The sequence below is a fragment of the Anomaloglossus baeobatrachus genome, unplaced genomic scaffold (genome assembly GCF_048569485.1).
Source record: "Anomaloglossus baeobatrachus isolate aAnoBae1 unplaced genomic scaffold, aAnoBae1.hap1 Scaffold_325, whole genome shotgun sequence".
Lineage (NCBI taxonomy): Eukaryota > Metazoa > Chordata > Amphibia > Anura > Aromobatidae > Anomaloglossus > Anomaloglossus baeobatrachus.
The window spans coordinates 156,508-173,304 of NW_027442639.1; the positions used below are offsets into that span (position 1 = coordinate 156,508).

Genomic DNA, 16,797 nt, shown 5'->3' on the forward strand with positions numbered 1-16,797 from the left:
CCTGTCCTGTCCGTCTTTTTGTATCGTGAATTGGAAAGACTGCAAGGGGGAGGGGAGTTGCTTGCGCCCTAAAGGAGGAGTTATTCAGATTCATTGCAGTGGGCGGCGGCTGCAAAACGCACCATTCTTCTTGTTTTTGCTCTGCAAAGCAGCCTTTTCAAGGGTTGGCTTGGGTGACAAAATGTCTTGTGTAGGCGTGGGTTTGTCTCCCTCTCGCTCTCTCTCCCTAAGATGTGTCCGGCATAGGCCAGGGTGCCACTCGAGGCCCAAACCAATTCTGGTTATCGCTTCTCGGCCTTTTGGCTAAGATCAAGTGTAGTATCTGTTCTTATCAGTTTAATATCTGATACGTCCCCTATCTGGGGACCATATATTAAATGGATTTTTAGAACAGGGAGATGGAAAAAGAGCTTGCTCTGTCCACTCCACGCATTGACCTGGTATTGCAGTACCTCCAGGAACGGTGCACCCCTTCTTAACCCAGTTTCCAAAAGCAGAACTCGATTCACCTGATTCATATTAGCCCGATTAGCGAATTGAAATGAATTTTTATCTAACACACTTTTTACTTGCTTTATTCATCCAAATAGCAAACTCATCACCACTCAACTTCACCAACTCTGCTATGTCCCGTGCAGTATCTTGTTGTCAGTCTAATCTAGATCATGTGTAATTGAATGGAATAGATCCCTTTTGGACAAAGTGGAGTCAGATGCTGCAGTGACCACAGGTGTGAGAGGATCTACAGTTGGCATCTGGTGTTATCTCTCTGCTTCCACTCCAAATAAAGTTACCTGTTGTTACCTGAACGTCAAATACTAAGAATGGGCGGCCTATGAAAGAATTAGTACTTTCATTAAGTATACTAAACCGGCTAATTGGGAATAGACAAACTGTAAAAAGCCCTCTGAGAAAGCCCCTCTCTAACCTTTGTTAGTAAGCTTTTCTGTAGCCTGCCTGTTGATGTATTTTCGGTTTGAACAGTGCACAACATGAAGAGACGGAACACTGGCGGCTTGTCACAATGCCCCCCGATGACATCACAATAGCGCTGCTGCCTAGAAAACAAGCTGCGCAGAAGAAGTTGTTCTTTGGGTGGGAGGGTGGGCTAGTGGAAGGAGGGGGCAATCTCTTTTTTTCCCGGGTGGTAGGGGGATGACAGGAGAAGGGAAGCGGGTGGTGAGAAAGGTACAGAGGGCAGGGTTTGGGGGCTGGGAAGGAAAGGGAAAAGATTAGGGTTTCGGGATGATGAAAGGGCTTTCTACGGGTAAGGATGGCAAAGGGTGGCAGTGACGGAAAGTCAGGCAACCTGTCCTGTCCGTCTTTTTGTATCGTGAATTGGAAAGACTGCAAGGGGGAGGGGAGTTGCTTGCGCCCTAAAGGAGGAGTTATTCAGATTCATTGCAGTGGGCGGCGGCTGCAAAACGCACCATTCTTCTTGTTTTTGCTCTGCAAAGCAGCCTTTTCAAGGGTTGGCTTGGGTGACAAAATGTCTTGTGTAGGCGTGGGTTTGTCTCCCTCTCGCTCTCTCTCCCTAAGATGTGTCCGGCATAGGCCAGGGTGCCACTCGAGGCCCAAACCAATTCTGGTTATCGCTTCTCGGCCTTTTGGCTAAGATCAAGTGTAGTATCTGTTCTTATCAGTTTAATATCTGATACGTCCCCTATCTGGGGACCATATATTAAATGGATTTTTAGAACAGGGAGATGGAAAAAGAGCTTGCTCTGTCCACTCCACGCATTGACCTGGTATTGCAGTACCTCCAGGAACGGTGCACCCCTTCTTAACCCAGTTTCCAAAAGCAGAACTCGATTCACCTGATTCATATTAGCCCGATTAGCGAATTGAAATGAATTTTTATCTAACACACTTTTTACTTGCTTTATTCATCCAAATAGCAAACTCATCACCACTCAACTTCACCAACTCTGCTATGTCCCGTGCAGTATCTTGTTGTCAGTCTAATCTAGATCATGTGTAATTGAATGGAATAGATCCCTTTTGGACAAAGTGGAGTCAGATGCTGCAGTGACCACAGGTGTGAGAGGATCTACAATTGGCATCTGGTGTTATCTCTCTGCTTCCACTCCAAATAAAGTTACCTGTTGTTACCTGAACGTCAAATACTAAGAATGGGCGGCCTATGAAAGAATTAGTACTTTCATTAAGTATACTAAACCGGCTAATTGGGAATAGACAAACTGTAAAAAGCCCTCTGAGAAAGCCCCTCTCTAACCTTTGTTAGTAAGCTTTTCTGTAGCCTGCCTGTTGATGTATTTTCGGTTTGAACAGTGCACAACATGAAGAGACGGAACACTGGCGGCTTGTCACAATGCCCCCCGATGACATCACAATAGCGCTGCTGCCTAGAAAACAAGCTGCGCAGAAGAAGTTGTTCTTTGGGTGGGAGGGTGGGCTAGTGGAAGGAGGGGGCAATCTCTTTTTTTCCCGGGTGGTAGGGGGATGACAGGAGAAGGGAAGCGGGTGGTGAGAAAGGTACAGAGGGCAGGGTTTGGGGGCTGGGAAGGAAAGGGAAAAGATTAGGGTTTGGGGATGATGAAAGGGCTTTCTACGGGTAAGGATGGCAAAGGGTGGCAGTGACGGAAAGTCAGGCAACCTGTCCTGTCCGTCTTTTTGTATCGTGAATTGGAAAGACTGCAAGGGGGAGGGGAGTTGCTTGCGCCCTAAAGGAGGAGTTATTCAGATTCATTGCAGTGGGCGGCGGCTGCAAAACGCACCATTCTTCTTGTTTTTGCTCTGCAAAGCAGCCTTTTCAAGGGTTGGCTTGGGTGACAAAATGTCTTGTGTAGGCGTGGGTTTGTCTCCCTCTCGCTCTCTCTCCCTAAGATGTGTCCGGCATAGGCCAGGGTGCCACTCGAGGCCCAAACCAATTCTGGTTATCGCTTCTCGGCCTTTTGGCTAAGATCAAGTGTAGTATCTGTTCTTATCAGTTTAATATCTGATACGTCCCCTATCTGGGGACCATATATTAAATGGATTTTTAGAACAGGGAGATGGAAAAAGAGCTTGCTCTGTCCACTCCACGCATTGACCTGGTATTGCAGTACCTCCAGGAACGGTGCACCCCTTCTTAACCCAGTTTCCAAAAGCAGAACTCGATTCACCTGATTCATATTAGCCCGATTAGCGAATTGAAATGAATTTTTATCTAACACACTTTTTACTTGCTTTATTCATCCAAATAGCAAACTCATCACCACTCAACTTCACCAACTCTGCTATGTCCCGTGCAGTATCTTGTTGTCAGTCTAATCTAGATCATGTGTAATTGAATGGAATAGATCCCTTTTGGACAAAGTGGAGTCAGATGCTGCAGTGACCACAGGTGTGAGAGGATCTACAATTGGCATCTGGTGTTATCTCTCTGCTTCCACTCCAAATAAAGTTACCTGTTGTTACCTGAACGTCAAATACTAAGAATGGGCGGCCTATGAAAGAATTAGTACTTTCATTAAGTATACTAAACCGGCTAATTGGGAATAGACAAACTGTAAAAAGCCCTCTGAGAAAGCCCCTCTCTAACCTTTGTTAGTAAGCTTTTCTGTAGCCTGCCTGTTGATGTATTTTCGGTTTGAACAGTGCACAACATGAAGAGACGGAACACTGGCGGCTTGTCACAATGCCCCCCGATGACATCACAATAGCGCTGCTGCCTAGAAAACAAGCTGCGCAGAAGAAGTTGTTCTTTGGGTGGGAGGGTGGGCTAGTGGAAGGAGGGGGCAATCTCTTTTTTTCCCGGGTGGTAGGGGGATGACAGGAGAAGGGAAGCGGGTGGTGAGAAAGGTACAGAGGGCAGGGTTTGGGGGCTGGGAAGGAAAGGGAAAAGATTAGGGTTTGGGGATGATGAAAGGGCTTTCTACGGGTAAGGATGGCAAAGGGTGGCAGTGACGGAAAGTCAGGCAACCTGTCCTGTCCGTCTTTTTGTATCGTGAATTGGAAAGACTGCAAGGGGGAGGGGAGTTGCTTGCGCCCTAAAGGAGGAGTTATTCAGATTCATTGCAGTGGGCGGCGGCTGCAAAACGCACCATTCTTCTTGTTTTTGCTCTGCAAAGCAGCCTTTTCAAGGGTTGGCTTGGGTGACAAAATGTCTTGTGTAGGCGTGGGTTTGTCTCCCTCTCGCTCTCTCTCCCTAAGATGTGTCCGGCATAGGCCAGGGTGCCACTCGAGGCCCAAACCAATTCTGGTTATCGCTTCTCGGCCTTTTGGCTAAGATCAAGTGTAGTATCTGTTCTTATCAGTTTAATATCTGATACGTCCCCTATCTGGGGACCATATATTAAATGGATTTTTAGAACAGGGAGATGGAAAAAGAGCTTGCTCTGTCCACTCCACGCATTGACCTGGTATTGCAGTACCTCCAGGAACGGTGCACCCCTTCTTAACCCAGTTTCCAAAAGCAGAACTCGATTCACCTGATTCATATTAGCCCGATTAGCGAATTGAAATGAATTTTTATCTAACACACTTTTTACTTGCTTTATTCATCCAAATAGCAAACTCATCACCACTCAACTTCACCAACTCTGCTATGTCCCGTGCAGTATCTTGTTGTCAGTCTAATCTAGATCATGTGTAATTGAATGGAATAGATCCCTTTTGGACAAAGTGGAGTCAGATGCTGCAGTGACCACAGGTGTGAGAGGATCTACAATTGGCATCTGGTGTTATCTCTCTGCTTCCACTCCAAATAAAGTTACCTGTTGTTACCTGAACGTCAAATACTAAGAATGGGCGGCCTATGAAAGAATTAGTACTTTCATTAAGTATACTAAACCGGCTAATTGGGAATAGACAAACTGTAAAAAGCCCTCTGAGAAAGCCCCTCTCTAACCTTTGTTAGTAAGCTTTTCTGTAGCCTGCCTGTTGATGTATTTTCGGTTTGAACAGTGCACAACATGAAGAGACGGAACACTGGCGGCTTGTCACAATGCCCCCCGATGACATCACAATAGCGCTGCTGCCTAGAAAACAAGCTGCGCAGAAGAAGTTGTTCTTTGGGTGGGAGGGTGGGCTAGTGGAAGGAGGGGGCAATCTCTTTTTTTCCCGGGTGGTAGGGGGATGACAGGAGAAGGGAAGCGGGTGGTGAGAAAGGTACAGAGGGCAGGGTTTGGGGGCTGGGAAGGAAAGGGAAAAGATTAGGGTTTGGGGATGATGAAAGGGCTTTCTACGGGTAAGGATGGCAAAGGGTGGCAGTGACGGAAAGTCAGGCAACCTGTCCTGTCCGTCTTTTTGTATCGTGAATTGGAAAGACTGCAAGGGGGAGGGGAGTTGCTTGCGCCCTAAAGGAGGAGTTATTCAGATTCATTGCAGTGGGCGGCGGCTGCAAAACGCACCATTCTTCTTGTTTTTGCTCTGCAAAGCAGCCTTTTCAAGGGTTGGCTTGGGTGACAAAATGTCTTGTGTAGGCGTGGGTTTGTCTCCCTCTCGCTCTCTCTCCCTAAGATGTGTCCGGCATAGGCCAGGGTGCCACTCGAGGCCCAAACCAATTCTGGTTATCGCTTCTCGGCCTTTTGGCTAAGATCAAGTGTAGTATCTGTTCTTATCAGTTTAATATCTGATACGTCCCCTATCTGGGGACCATATATTAAATGGATTTTTAGAACAGGGAGATGGAAAAAGAGCTTGCTCTGTCCACTCCACGCATTGACCTGGTATTGCAGTACCTCCAGGAACGGTGCACCCCTTCTTAACCCAGTTTCCAAAAGCAGAACTCGATTCACCTGATTCATATTAGCCCGATTAGCGAATTGAAATGAATTTTTATCTAACACACTTTTTACTTGCTTTATTCATCCAAATAGCAAACTCATCACCACTCAACTTCACCAACTCTGCTATGTCCCGTGCAGTATCTTGTTGTCAGTCTAATCTAGATCATGTGTAATTGAATGGAATAGATCCCTTTTGGACAAAGTGGAGTCAGATGCTGCAGTGACCACAGGTGTGAGAGGATCTACAATTGGCATCTGGTGTTATCTCTCTGCTTCCACTCCAAATAAAGTTACCTGTTGTTACCTGAACGTCAAATACTAAGAATGGGCGGCCTATGAAAGAATTAGTACTTTCATTAAGTATACTAAACCGGCTAATTGGGAATAGACAAACTGTAAAAAGCCCTCTGAGAAAGCCCCTCTCTAACCTTTGTTAGTAAGCTTTTCTGTAGCCTGCCTGTTGATGTATTTTCGGTTTGAACAGTGCACAACATGAAGAGACGGAACACTGGCGGCTTGTCACAATGCCCCCCGATGACATCACAATAGCGCTGCTGCCTAGAAAACAAGCTGCGCAGAAGAAGTTGTTCTTTGGGTGGGAGGGTGGGCTAGTGGAAGGAGGGGGCAATCTCTTTTTTTCCCGGGTGGTAGGGGGATGACAGGAGAAGGGAAGCGGGTGGTGAGAAAGGTACAGAGGGCAGGGTTTGGGGGCTGGGAAGGAAAGGGAAAAGATTAGGGTTTGGGGATGATGAAAGGGCTTTCTACGGGTAAGGATGGCAAAGGGTGGCAGTGACGGAAAGTCAGGCAACCTGTCCTGTCCGTCTTTTTGTATCGTGAATTGGAAAGACTGCAAGGGGGAGGGGAGTTGCTTGCGCCCTAAAGGAGGAGTTATTCAGATTCATTGCAGTGGGCGGCGGCTGCAAAACGCACCATTCTTCTTGTTTTTGCTCTGCAAAGCAGCCTTTTCAAGGGTTGGCTTGGGTGACAAAATGTCTTGTGTAGGCGTGGGTTTGTCTCCCTCTCGCTCTCTCTCCCTAAGATGTGTCCGGCATAGGCCAGGGTGCCACTCGAGGCCCAAACCAATTCTGGTTATCGCTTCTCGGCCTTTTGGCTAAGATCAAGTGTAGTATCTGTTCTTATCAGTTTAATATCTGATACGTCCCCTATCTGGGGACCATATATTAAATGGATTTTTAGAACAGGGAGATGGAAAAAGAGCTTGCTCTGTCCACTCCACGCATTGACCTGGTATTGCAGTACCTCCAAGAACGGTGCACCCCTTCTTAACCCAGTTTCCAAAAGCAGAACTCGATTCACCTGATTCATATTAGCCCGATTAGCGAATTGAAATGAATTTTTATCTAACACACTTTTTACTTGCTTTATTCATCCAAATAGCAAACTCATCACCACTCAACTTCACCAACTCTGCTATGTCCCGTGCAGTATCTTGTTGTCAGTCTAATCTAGATCATGTGTAATTGAATGGAATAGATCCCTTTTGGACAAAGTGGAGTCAGATGCTGCAGTGACCACAGGTGTGAGAGGATCTACAATTGGCATCTGGTGTTATCTCTCTGCTTCCACTCCAAATAAAGTTACCTGTTGTTACCTGAACGTCAAATACTAAGAATGGGCGGCCTATGAAAGAATTAGTACTTTCATTAAGTATACTAAACCGGCTAATTGGGAATAGACAAACTGTAAAAAGCCCTCTGAGAAAGCCCCTCTCTAACCTTTGTTAGTAAGCTTTTCTGTAGCCTGCCTGTTGATGTATTTTCGGTTTGAACAGTGCACAACATGAAGAGACGGAACACTGGCGGCTTGTCACAATGCCCCCCGATGACATCACAATAGCGCTGCTGCCTAGAAAACAAGCTGCGCAGAAGAAGTTGTTCTTTGGGTGGGAGGGTGGGCTAGTGGAAGGAGGGGGCAATCTCTTTTTTTCCCGGGTGGTAGGGGGATGACAGGAGAAGGGAAGCGGGTGGTGAGAAAGGTACAGAGGGCAGGGTTTGGGGGCTGGGAAGGAAAGGGAAAAGATTAGGGTTTGGGGATGATGAAAGGGCTTTCTACGGGTAAGGATGGCAAAGGGTGGCAGTGACGGAAAGTCAGGCAACCTGTCCTGTCCGTCTTTTTGTATCGTGAATTGGAAAGACTGCAAGGGGGAGGGGAGTTGCTTGCGCCCTAAAGGAGGAGTTATTCAGATTCATTGCAGTGGGCGGCGGCTGCAAAACGCACCATTCTTCTTGTTTTTGCTCTGCAAAGCAGCCTTTTCAAGGGTTGGCTTGGGTGACAAAATGTCTTGTGTAGGCGTGGGTTTGTCTCCCTCTCGCTCTCTCTCCCTAAGATGTGTCCGGCATAGGCCAGGGTGCCACTCGAGGCCCAAACCAATTCTGGTTATCGCTTCTCGGCCTTTTGGCTAAGATCAAGTGTAGTATCTGTTCTTATCAGTTTAATATCTGATACGTCCCCTATCTGGGGACCATATATTAAATGGATTTTTAGAACAGGGAGATGGAAAAAGAGCTTGCTCTGTCCACTCCACGCATTGACCTGGTATTGCAGTACCTCCAGGAACGGTGCACCCCTTCTTAACCCAGTTTCCAAAAGCAGAACTCGATTCACCTGATTCATATTAGCCCGATTAGCGAATTGAAATGAATTTTTATCTAACACACTTTTTACTTGCTTTATTCATCCAAATAGCAAACTCATCACCACTCAACTTCACCAACTCTGCTATGTCCCGTGCAGTATCTTGTTGTCAGTCTAATCTAGATCATGTGTAATTGAATGGAATAGATCCCTTTTGGACAAAGTGGAGTCAGATGCTGCAGTGACCACAGGTGTGAGAGGATCTACAATTGGCATCTGGTGTTATCTCTCTGCTTCCACTCCAAATAAAGTTACCTGTTGTTACCTGAACGTCAAATACTAAGAATGGGCGGCCTATGAAAGAATTAGTACTTTCATTAAGTATACTAAACCGGCTAATTGGGAATAGACAAACTGTAAAAAGCCCTCTGAGAAAGCCCCTCTCTAACCTTTGTTAGTAAGCTTTTCTGTAGCCTGCCTGTTGATGTATTTTCGGTTTGAACAGTGCACAACATGAAGAGACGGAACACTGGCGGCTTGTCACAATGCCCCCCGATGACATCACAATAGCGCTGCTGCCTAGAAAACAAGCTGCGCAGAAGAAGTTGTTCTTTGGGTGGGAGGGTGGGCTAGTGGAAGGAGGGGGCAATCTCTTTTTTTCCCGGGTGGTAGGGGGATGACAGGAGAAGGGAAGCGGGTGGTGAGAAAGGTACAGAGGGCAGGGTTTGGGGGCTGGGAAGGAAAGGGAAAAGATTAGGGTTTGGGGATGATGAAAGGGCTTTCTACGGGTAAGGATGGCAAAGGGTGGCAGTGACGGAAAGTCAGGCAACCTGTCCTGTCCGTCTTTTTGTATCGTGAATTGGAAAGACTGCAAGGGGGAGGGGAGTTGCTTGCGCCCTAAAGGAGGAGTTATTCAGATTCATTGCAGTGGGCGGCGGCTGCAAAACGCACCATTCTTCTTGTTTTTGCTCTGCAAAGCAGCCTTTTCAAGGGTTGGCTTGGGTGACAAAATGTCTTGTGTAGGCGTGGGTTTGTCTCCCTCTCGCTCTCTCTCCCTAAGATGTGTCCGGCATAGGCCAGGGTGCCACTCGAGGCCCAAACCAATTCTGGTTATCGCTTCTCGGCCTTTTGGCTAAGATCAAGTGTAGTATCTGTTCTTATCAGTTTAATATCTGATACGTCCCCTATCTGGGGACCATATATTAAATGCATTTTTAGAACAGGGAGATGGAAAAAGAGCTTGCTCTGTCCACTCCACGCATTGACCTGGTATTGCAGTACCTCCAGGAACGGTGCACCCCTTCTTAACCCAGTTTCCAAAAGCAGAACTCGATTCACCTGATTCATATTAGCCCGATTAGCGAATTGAAATGAATTTTTATCTAACACACTTTTTACTTGCTTTATTCATCCAAATAGCAAACTCATCACCACTCAACTTCACCAACTCTGCTATGTCCCGTGCAGTATCTTGTTGTCAGTCTAATCTAGATTATGTGTAATTGAATGGAATAGATCCCTTTTGGACAAAGTGGAGTCAGATGCTGCAGTGACCACAGGTGTGAGAGGATCTACAATTGGCATCTGGTGTTATCTCTCTGCTTCCACTCCAAATAAAGTTACCTGTTGTTACCTGAACGTCAAATACTAAGAATGGGCGGCCTATGAAAGAATTAGTACTTTCATTAAGTATACTAAACCGGCTAATTGGGAATAGACAAACTGTAAAAAGCCCTCTGAGAAAGCCCCTCTCTAACCTTTGTTAGTAAGCTTTTCTGTAGCCTGCCTGTTGATGTATTTTCGGTTTGAACAGTGCACAACATGAAGAGACGGAACACTGGCGGCTTGTCACAATGCCCCCCGATGACATCACAATAGCGCTGCTGCCTAGAAAACAAGCTGCGCAGAAGAAGTTGTTCTTTGGGTGGGAGGGTGGGCTAGTGGAAGGAGGGGGCAATCTCTTTTTTTCCCGGGTGGTAGGGGGATGACAGGAGAAGGGAAGCGGGTGGTGAGAAAGGTACAGAGGGCAGGGTTTGGGGGCTGGGAAGGAAAGGGAAAAGATTAGGGTTTGGGGATGATGAAAGGGCTTTCTACGGGTAAGGATGGCAAAGGGTGGCAGTGACGGAAAGTCAGGCAACCTGTCCTGTCCGTCTTTTTGTATCGTGAATTGGAAAGACTGCAAGGGGGAGGGGAGTTGCTTGCGCCCTAAAGGAGGAGTTATTCAGATTCATTGCAGTGGGCGGCGGCTGCAAAACGCACCATTCTTCTTGTTTTTGCTCTGCAAAGCAGCCTTTTCAAGGGTTGGCTTGGGTGACAAAATGTCTTGTGTAGGCGTGGGTTTGTCTCCCTCTCGCTCTCTCTCCCTAAGATGTGTCCGGCATAGGCCAGGGTGCCACTCGAGGCCCAAACCAATTCTGGTTATCGCTTCTCGGCCTTTTGGCTAAGATCAAGTGTAGTATCTGTTCTTATCAGTTTAATATCTGATACGTCCCCTATCTGGGGACCATATATTAAATGGATTTTTAGAACAGGGAGATGGAAAAAGAGCTTGCTCTGTCCACTCCACGCATTGACCTGGTATTGCAGTACCTCCAGGAACGGTGCACCCCTTCTTAACCCAGTTTCCAAAAGCAGAACTCGATTCACCTGATTCATATTAGCCCGATTAGCGAATTGAAATGAATTTTTATCTAACACACTTTTTACTTGCTTTATTCATCCAAATAGCAAACTCATCACCACTCAACTTCACCAACTCTGCTATGTCCCGTGCAGTATCTTGTTGTCAGTCTAATCTAGATCATGTGTAATTGAATGGAATAGATCCCTTTTGGACAAAGTGGAGTCAGATGCTGCAGTGACCACAGGTGTGAGAGGATCTACAATTGGCATCTGGTGTTATCTCTCTGCTTCCACTCCAAATAAAGTTACCTGTTGTTACCTGAACGTCAAATACTAAGAATGGGCGGCCTATGAAAGAATTAGTACTTTCATTAAGTATACTAAACCGGCTAATTGGGAATAGACAAACTGTAAAAAGCCCTCTGAGAAAGCCCCTCTCTAACCTTTGTTAGTAAGCTTTTCTGTAGCCTGCCTGTTGATGTATTTTCGGTTTGAACAGTGCACAACATGAAGAGACGGAACACTGGCGGCTTGTCACAATGCCCCCCGATGACATCACAATAGCGCTGCTGCCTAGAAAACAAGCTGCGCAGAAGAAGTTGTTCTTTGGGTGGGAGGGTGGGCTAGTGGAAGGAGGGGGCAATCTCTTTTTTTCCCGGGTGGTAGGGGGATGACAGGAGAAGGGAAGCGGGTGGTGAGAAAGGTACAGAGGGCAGGGTTTGGGGGCTGGGAAGGAAAGGGAAAAGATTAGGGTTTGGGGATGATGAAAGGGCTTTCTACGGGTAAGGATGGCAAAGGGTGGCAGTGACGGAAAGTCAGGCAACCTGTCCTGTCCGTCTTTTTGTATCGTGAATTGGAAAGACTGCAAGGGGGAGGGGAGTTGCTTGCGCCCTAAAGGAGGAGTTATTCAGATTCATTGCAGTGGGCGGCGGCTGCAAAACGCACCATTCTTCTTGTTTTTGCTCTGCAAAGCAGCCTTTTCAAGGGTTGGCTTGGGTGACAAAATGTCTTGTGTAGGCGTGGGTTTGTCTCCCTCTCGCTCTCTCTCCCTAAGATGTGTCCGGCATAGGCCAGGGTGCCACTCGAGGCCCAAACCAATTCTGGTTATCGCTTCTCGGCCTTTTGGCTAAGATCAAGTGTAGTATCTGTTCTTATCAGTTTAATATCTGATACGTCCCCTATCTGGGGACCATATATTAAATGGATTTTTAGAACAGGGAGATGGAAAAAGAGCTTGCTCTGTCCACTCCACGCATTGACCTGGTATTGCAGTACCTCCAGGAACGGTGCACCCCTTCTTAACCCAGTTTCCAAAAGCAGAACTCGATTCACCTGATTCATATTAGCCCGATTAGCGAATTGAAATGAATTTTTATCTAACACACTTTTTACTTGCTTTATTCATCCAAATAGCAAACTCATCACCACTCAACTTCACCAACTCTGCTATGTCCCGTGCAGTATCTTGTTGTCAGTCTAATCTAGATCATGTGTAATTGAATGGAATAGATCCCTTTTGGACAAAGTGGAGTCAGATGCTGCAGTGACCACAGGTGTGAGAGGATCTACAATTGGCATCTGGTGTTATCTCTCTGCTTCCACTCCAAATAAAGTTACCTGTTGTTACCTGAACGTCAAATACTAAGAATGGGCGGCCTATGAAAGAATTAGTACTTTCATTAAGTATACTAAACCGGCTAATTGGGAATAGACAAACTGTAAAAAGCCCTCTGAGAAAGCCCCTCTCTAACCTTTGTTAGTAAGCTTTTCTGTAGCCTGCCTGTTGATGTATTTTCGGTTTGAACAGTGCACAACATGAAGAGACGGAACACTGGCGGCTTGTCACAATGCCCCCCGATGACATCACAATAGCGCTGCTGCCTAGAAAACAAGCTGCGCAGAAGAAGTTGTTCTTTGGGTGGGAGGGTGGGCTAGTGGAAGGAGGGGGCAATCTCTTTTTTTCCCAGGTGGTAGGGGGATGACAGGAGAAGGGAAGCGGGTGGTGAGAAAGGTACAGAGGGCAGGGTTTGGGGGCTGGGAAGGAAAGGGAAAAGATTAGGGTTTGGGGATGATGAAAGGGCTTTCTACGGGTAAGGATGGCAAAGGGTGGCAGTGACGGAAAGTCAGGCAACCTGTCCTGTCCGTCTTTTTGTATCGTGAATTGGAAAGACTGCAAGGGGGAGGGGAGTTGCTTGCGCCCTAAAGGAGGAGTTATTCAGATTCATTGCAGTGGGCGGCGGCTGCAAAACGCACCATTCTTCTTGTTTTTGCTCTGCAAAGCAGCCTTTTCAAGGGTTGGCTTGGGTGACAAAATGTCTTGTGTAGGCGTGGGTTTGTCTCCCTCTCGCTCTCTCTCCCTAAGATGTGTCCGGCATAGGCCAGGGTGCCACTCGAGGCCCAAACCAATTCTGGTTATCGCTTCTCGGCCTTTTGGCTAAGATCAAGTGTAGTATCTGTTCTTATCAGTTTAATATCTGATACGTCCCCTATCTGGGGACCATATATTAAATGGATTTTTAGAACAGGGAGATGGAAAAAGAGCTTGCTCTGTCCACTCCACGCATTGACCTGGTATTGCAGTACCTCCAGGAACGGTGCACCCCTTCTTAACCCAGTTTCCAAAAGCAGAACTCGATTCACCTGATTCATATTAGCCCGATTAGCGAATTGAAATGAATTTTTATCTAACACACTTTTTACTTGCTTTATTCATCCAAATAGCAAACTCATCACCACTCAACTTCACCAACTCTGCTATGTCCCGTGCAGTATCTTGTTGTCAGTCTAATCTAGATCATGTGTAATTGAATGGAATAGATCCCTTTTGGACAAAGTGGAGTCAGATGCTGCAGTGACCACAGGTGTGAGAGGATCTACAATTGGCATCTGGTGTTATCTCTCTGCTTCCACTCCAAATAAAGTTACCTGTTGTTACCTGAACGTCAAATACTAAGAATGGGCGGCCTATGAAAGAATTAGTACTTTCATTAAGTATACTAAACCGGCTAATTGGGAATAGACAAACTGTAAAAAGCCCTCTGAGAAAGCCCCTCTCTAACCTTTGTTAGTAAGCTTTTCTGTAGCCTGCCTGTTGATGTATTTTCGGTTTGAACAGTGCACAACATGAAGAGACGGAACACTGGCGGCTTGTCACAATGCCCCCCGATGACATCACAATAGCGCTGCTGCCTAGAAAACAAGCTGCGCAGAAGAAGTTGTTCTTTGGGTGGGAGGGTGGGCTAGTGGAAGGAGGGGGCAATCTCTTTTTTTCCCGGGTGGTAGGGGGATGACAGGAGAAGGGAAGCGGGTGGTGAGAAAGGTACAGAGGGCAGGGTTTGGGGGCTGGGAAGGAAAGGGAAAAGATTAGGGTTTGGGGATGATGAAAGGGCTTTCTACGGGTAAGGATGGCAAAGGGTGGCAGTGACGGAAAGTCAGGCAACCTGTCCTGTCCGTCTTTTTGTATCGTGAATTGGAAAGACTGCAAGGGGGAGGGGAGTTGCTTGCGCCCTAAAGGAGGAGTTATTCAGATTCATTGCAGTGGGCGGCGGCTGCAAAACGCACCATTCTTCTTGTTTTTGCTCTGCAAAGCAGCCTTTTCAAGGGTTGGCTTGTGTGACAAAATGTCTTGTGTAGGCGTGGGTTTGTCTCCCTCTCGCTCTCTCTCCCTAAGATGTGTCCGGCATAGGCCAGGGTGCCACTCGAGGCCCAAACCAATTCTGGTTATCGCTTCTCGGCCTTTTGGCTAAGATCAAGTGTAGTATCTGTTCTTATCAGTTTAATATCTGATACGTCCCCTATCTGGGGACCATATATTAAATGGATTTTTAGAACAGGGAGATGGAAAAAGAGCTTGCTCTGTCCACTCCACGCATTGACCTGGTATTGCAGTACCTCCAGGAACGGTGCACCCCTTCTTAACCCAGTTTCCAAAAGCAGAACTCGATTCACCTGATTCATATTAGCCCGATTAGCGAATTGAAATGAATTTTTATCTAACACACTTTTTACTTGCTTTATTCATCCAAATAGCAAACTCATCACCACTCAACTTCACCAACTCTGCTATGTCCCGTGCAGTATCTTGTTGTCAGTCTAATCTAGATCATGTGTAATTGAATGGAATAGATCCCTTTTGGACAAAGTGGAGTCAGATGCTGCAGTGACCACAGGTGTGAGAGGATCTACAATTGGCATCTGGTGCTATCTCTCTGCTTCCACTCCAAATAAAGTTACCTGTTGTTACCTGAACGTCAAATACTAAGAATGGGCGGCCTATGAAAGAATTAGTACTTTCATTAAGTATACTAAACCGGCTAATTGGGAATAGACAAACTGTAAAAAGCCCTCTGAGAAAGCCCCTCTCTAACCTTTGTTAGTAAGCTTTTCTGTAGCCTGCCTGTTGATGTATTTTCGGTTTGAACAGTGCACAACATGAAGAGACGGAACACTGGCGGCTTGTCACAATGCCCCCCGATGACATCACAATAGCGCTGCTGCCTAGAAAACAAGCTGCGCAGAAGAAGTTGTTCTTTGGGTGGGAGGGTGGGCTAGTGGAAGGAGGGGGCAATCTCTTTTTTTCCCGGGTGGTAGGGGGATGACAGGAGAAGGGAAGCGGGTGGTGAGAAAGGTACAGAGGGCAGGGTTTGGGGGCTGGGAAGGAAAGGGAAAAGATTAGGGTTTGGGGATGATGAAAGGGCTTTCTACGGGTAAGGATGGCAAAGGGTGGCAGTGACGGAAAGTCAGGCAACCTGTCCTGTCCGTCTTTTTGTATCGTGAATTGGAAAGACTGCAAGGGGGAGGGGAGTTGCTTGCGCCCTAAAGGAGGAGTTATTCAGATTCATTGCAGTGGGCGGCGGCTGCAAAACGCACCATTCTTCTTGTTTTTGCTCTGCAAAGCAGCCTTTTCAAGGGTTGGCTTGGGTGACAAAATGTCTTGTGTAGGCGTGGGTTTGTCTCCCTCTCGCTCTCTCTCCCTAAGATGTGTCCGGCATAGGCCAGGGTGCCACTCGAGGCCCAAACCAATTCTGGTTATCGCTTCTCGGCCTTTTGGCTAAGATCAAGTGTAGTATCTGTTCTTATCAGTTTAATATCTGATACGTCCCCTATCTGGGGACCATATATTAAATGGATTTTTAGAACAGGGAGATGGAAAAAGAGCTTGCTCTGTCCACTCCACGCATTGACCTGGTATTGCAGTACCTCCAGGAACGGTGCACCCCTTCTTAACCCAGTTTCCAAAAGCAGAACTCGATTCACCTGATTCATATTAGCCCGATTAGCGAATTGAAATGAATTTTTATCTAACACACTTTTTACTTGCTTTATTCATCCAAATAGCAAACTCATCACCACTCAACTTCACCAACTCTGCTATGTCCCGTGCAGTATCTTGTTGTCAGTCTAATCTAGATCATGTGTAATTGAATGGAATAGATCCCTTTTGGACAAAGTGGAGTCAGATGCTGCAGTGACCACAGGTGTGAGAGGATCTACAATTGGCATCTGGTGTTATCTCTCTGCTTCCACTCCAAATAAAGTTACCTGTTGTTACCTGAACGTCAAATACTAAGAATGGGCGGCCTATGAAAGAATTAGTACTTTCATTAAGTATACTAAACCGGCTAATTGGGAATAGACAAACTGTAAAAAGCCCTCTGAGAAAGCCCCTCTCTAACCTTTGTTAGTAAGCTTTTCTGTAGCCTGCCTGTTGATGTATTTTCGGTTTGAACAGTGCACAACATGAAGAGACGGAACACTGGCGGCTTGTCACAATGCCCCCCGATGACATCACAATAGCGCTGCTGCCTAGAAAACAAGCTGCGCAGAAGAAGTTGTTCTTTGGGTGGGA

At 46.6% G+C, this 16,797-nt stretch overlaps 13 non-coding genes across 13 annotated transcripts; all 13 read left to right on the top strand.

Annotated features, from left to right (window-relative positions):
- The first annotated feature begins 283 nt into the window (after positions 1 to 283).
- On the top strand, positions 284 to 474 carry LOC142270000 (U2 spliceosomal RNA). The gene has a single exon (XR_012735374.1). It is a non-coding gene; the product is annotated as a U2 spliceosomal RNA (small nuclear RNA).
- Positions 475 to 1,591: 1,117 nt separating this feature from the next.
- LOC142270001 (U2 spliceosomal RNA) lies at positions 1,592 to 1,782 on the top strand. Its single transcript, XR_012735375.1, has one exon. It is a non-coding gene; the product is annotated as a U2 spliceosomal RNA (small nuclear RNA).
- A 1,117-nt stretch (positions 1,783 to 2,899) lies between these two features.
- Positions 2,900 to 3,090, top strand: LOC142270002 (U2 spliceosomal RNA). The gene has a single exon (XR_012735376.1). It is a non-coding gene; the product is annotated as a U2 spliceosomal RNA (small nuclear RNA).
- Positions 3,091 to 4,207: 1,117 nt separating this feature from the next.
- On the top strand, positions 4,208 to 4,398 carry LOC142270003 (U2 spliceosomal RNA). The gene has a single exon (XR_012735377.1). It is a non-coding gene; the product is annotated as a U2 spliceosomal RNA (small nuclear RNA).
- Positions 4,399 to 5,515: 1,117 nt separating this feature from the next.
- On the top strand, positions 5,516 to 5,706 carry LOC142270004 (U2 spliceosomal RNA). The gene has a single exon (XR_012735378.1). It is a non-coding gene; the product is annotated as a U2 spliceosomal RNA (small nuclear RNA).
- A 1,117-nt stretch (positions 5,707 to 6,823) lies between these two features.
- LOC142270114 (U2 spliceosomal RNA) lies at positions 6,824 to 7,014 on the top strand. Its single transcript, XR_012735478.1, has one exon. It is a non-coding gene; the product is annotated as a U2 spliceosomal RNA (small nuclear RNA).
- Positions 7,015 to 8,131: 1,117 nt separating this feature from the next.
- Positions 8,132 to 8,322, top strand: LOC142270005 (U2 spliceosomal RNA). The gene has a single exon (XR_012735379.1). It is a non-coding gene; the product is annotated as a U2 spliceosomal RNA (small nuclear RNA).
- Positions 8,323 to 9,439: 1,117 nt separating this feature from the next.
- Positions 9,440 to 9,630, top strand: LOC142270113 (U2 spliceosomal RNA). The gene has a single exon (XR_012735477.1). It is a non-coding gene; the product is annotated as a U2 spliceosomal RNA (small nuclear RNA).
- A 1,117-nt stretch (positions 9,631 to 10,747) lies between these two features.
- LOC142270006 (U2 spliceosomal RNA) lies at positions 10,748 to 10,938 on the top strand. Its single transcript, XR_012735380.1, has one exon. It is a non-coding gene; the product is annotated as a U2 spliceosomal RNA (small nuclear RNA).
- Positions 10,939 to 12,055: 1,117 nt separating this feature from the next.
- On the top strand, positions 12,056 to 12,246 carry LOC142270007 (U2 spliceosomal RNA). The gene has a single exon (XR_012735381.1). It is a non-coding gene; the product is annotated as a U2 spliceosomal RNA (small nuclear RNA).
- A 1,117-nt stretch (positions 12,247 to 13,363) lies between these two features.
- On the top strand, positions 13,364 to 13,554 carry LOC142270009 (U2 spliceosomal RNA). Its single transcript, XR_012735383.1, has one exon. It is a non-coding gene; the product is annotated as a U2 spliceosomal RNA (small nuclear RNA).
- A 1,117-nt stretch (positions 13,555 to 14,671) lies between these two features.
- On the top strand, positions 14,672 to 14,862 carry LOC142270011 (U2 spliceosomal RNA). The gene has a single exon (XR_012735384.1). It is a non-coding gene; the product is annotated as a U2 spliceosomal RNA (small nuclear RNA).
- Positions 14,863 to 15,979: 1,117 nt separating this feature from the next.
- Positions 15,980 to 16,170, top strand: LOC142270012 (U2 spliceosomal RNA). The gene has a single exon (XR_012735385.1). It is a non-coding gene; the product is annotated as a U2 spliceosomal RNA (small nuclear RNA).
- The last annotated feature ends 627 nt before the right edge of the window (positions 16,171 to 16,797 follow it).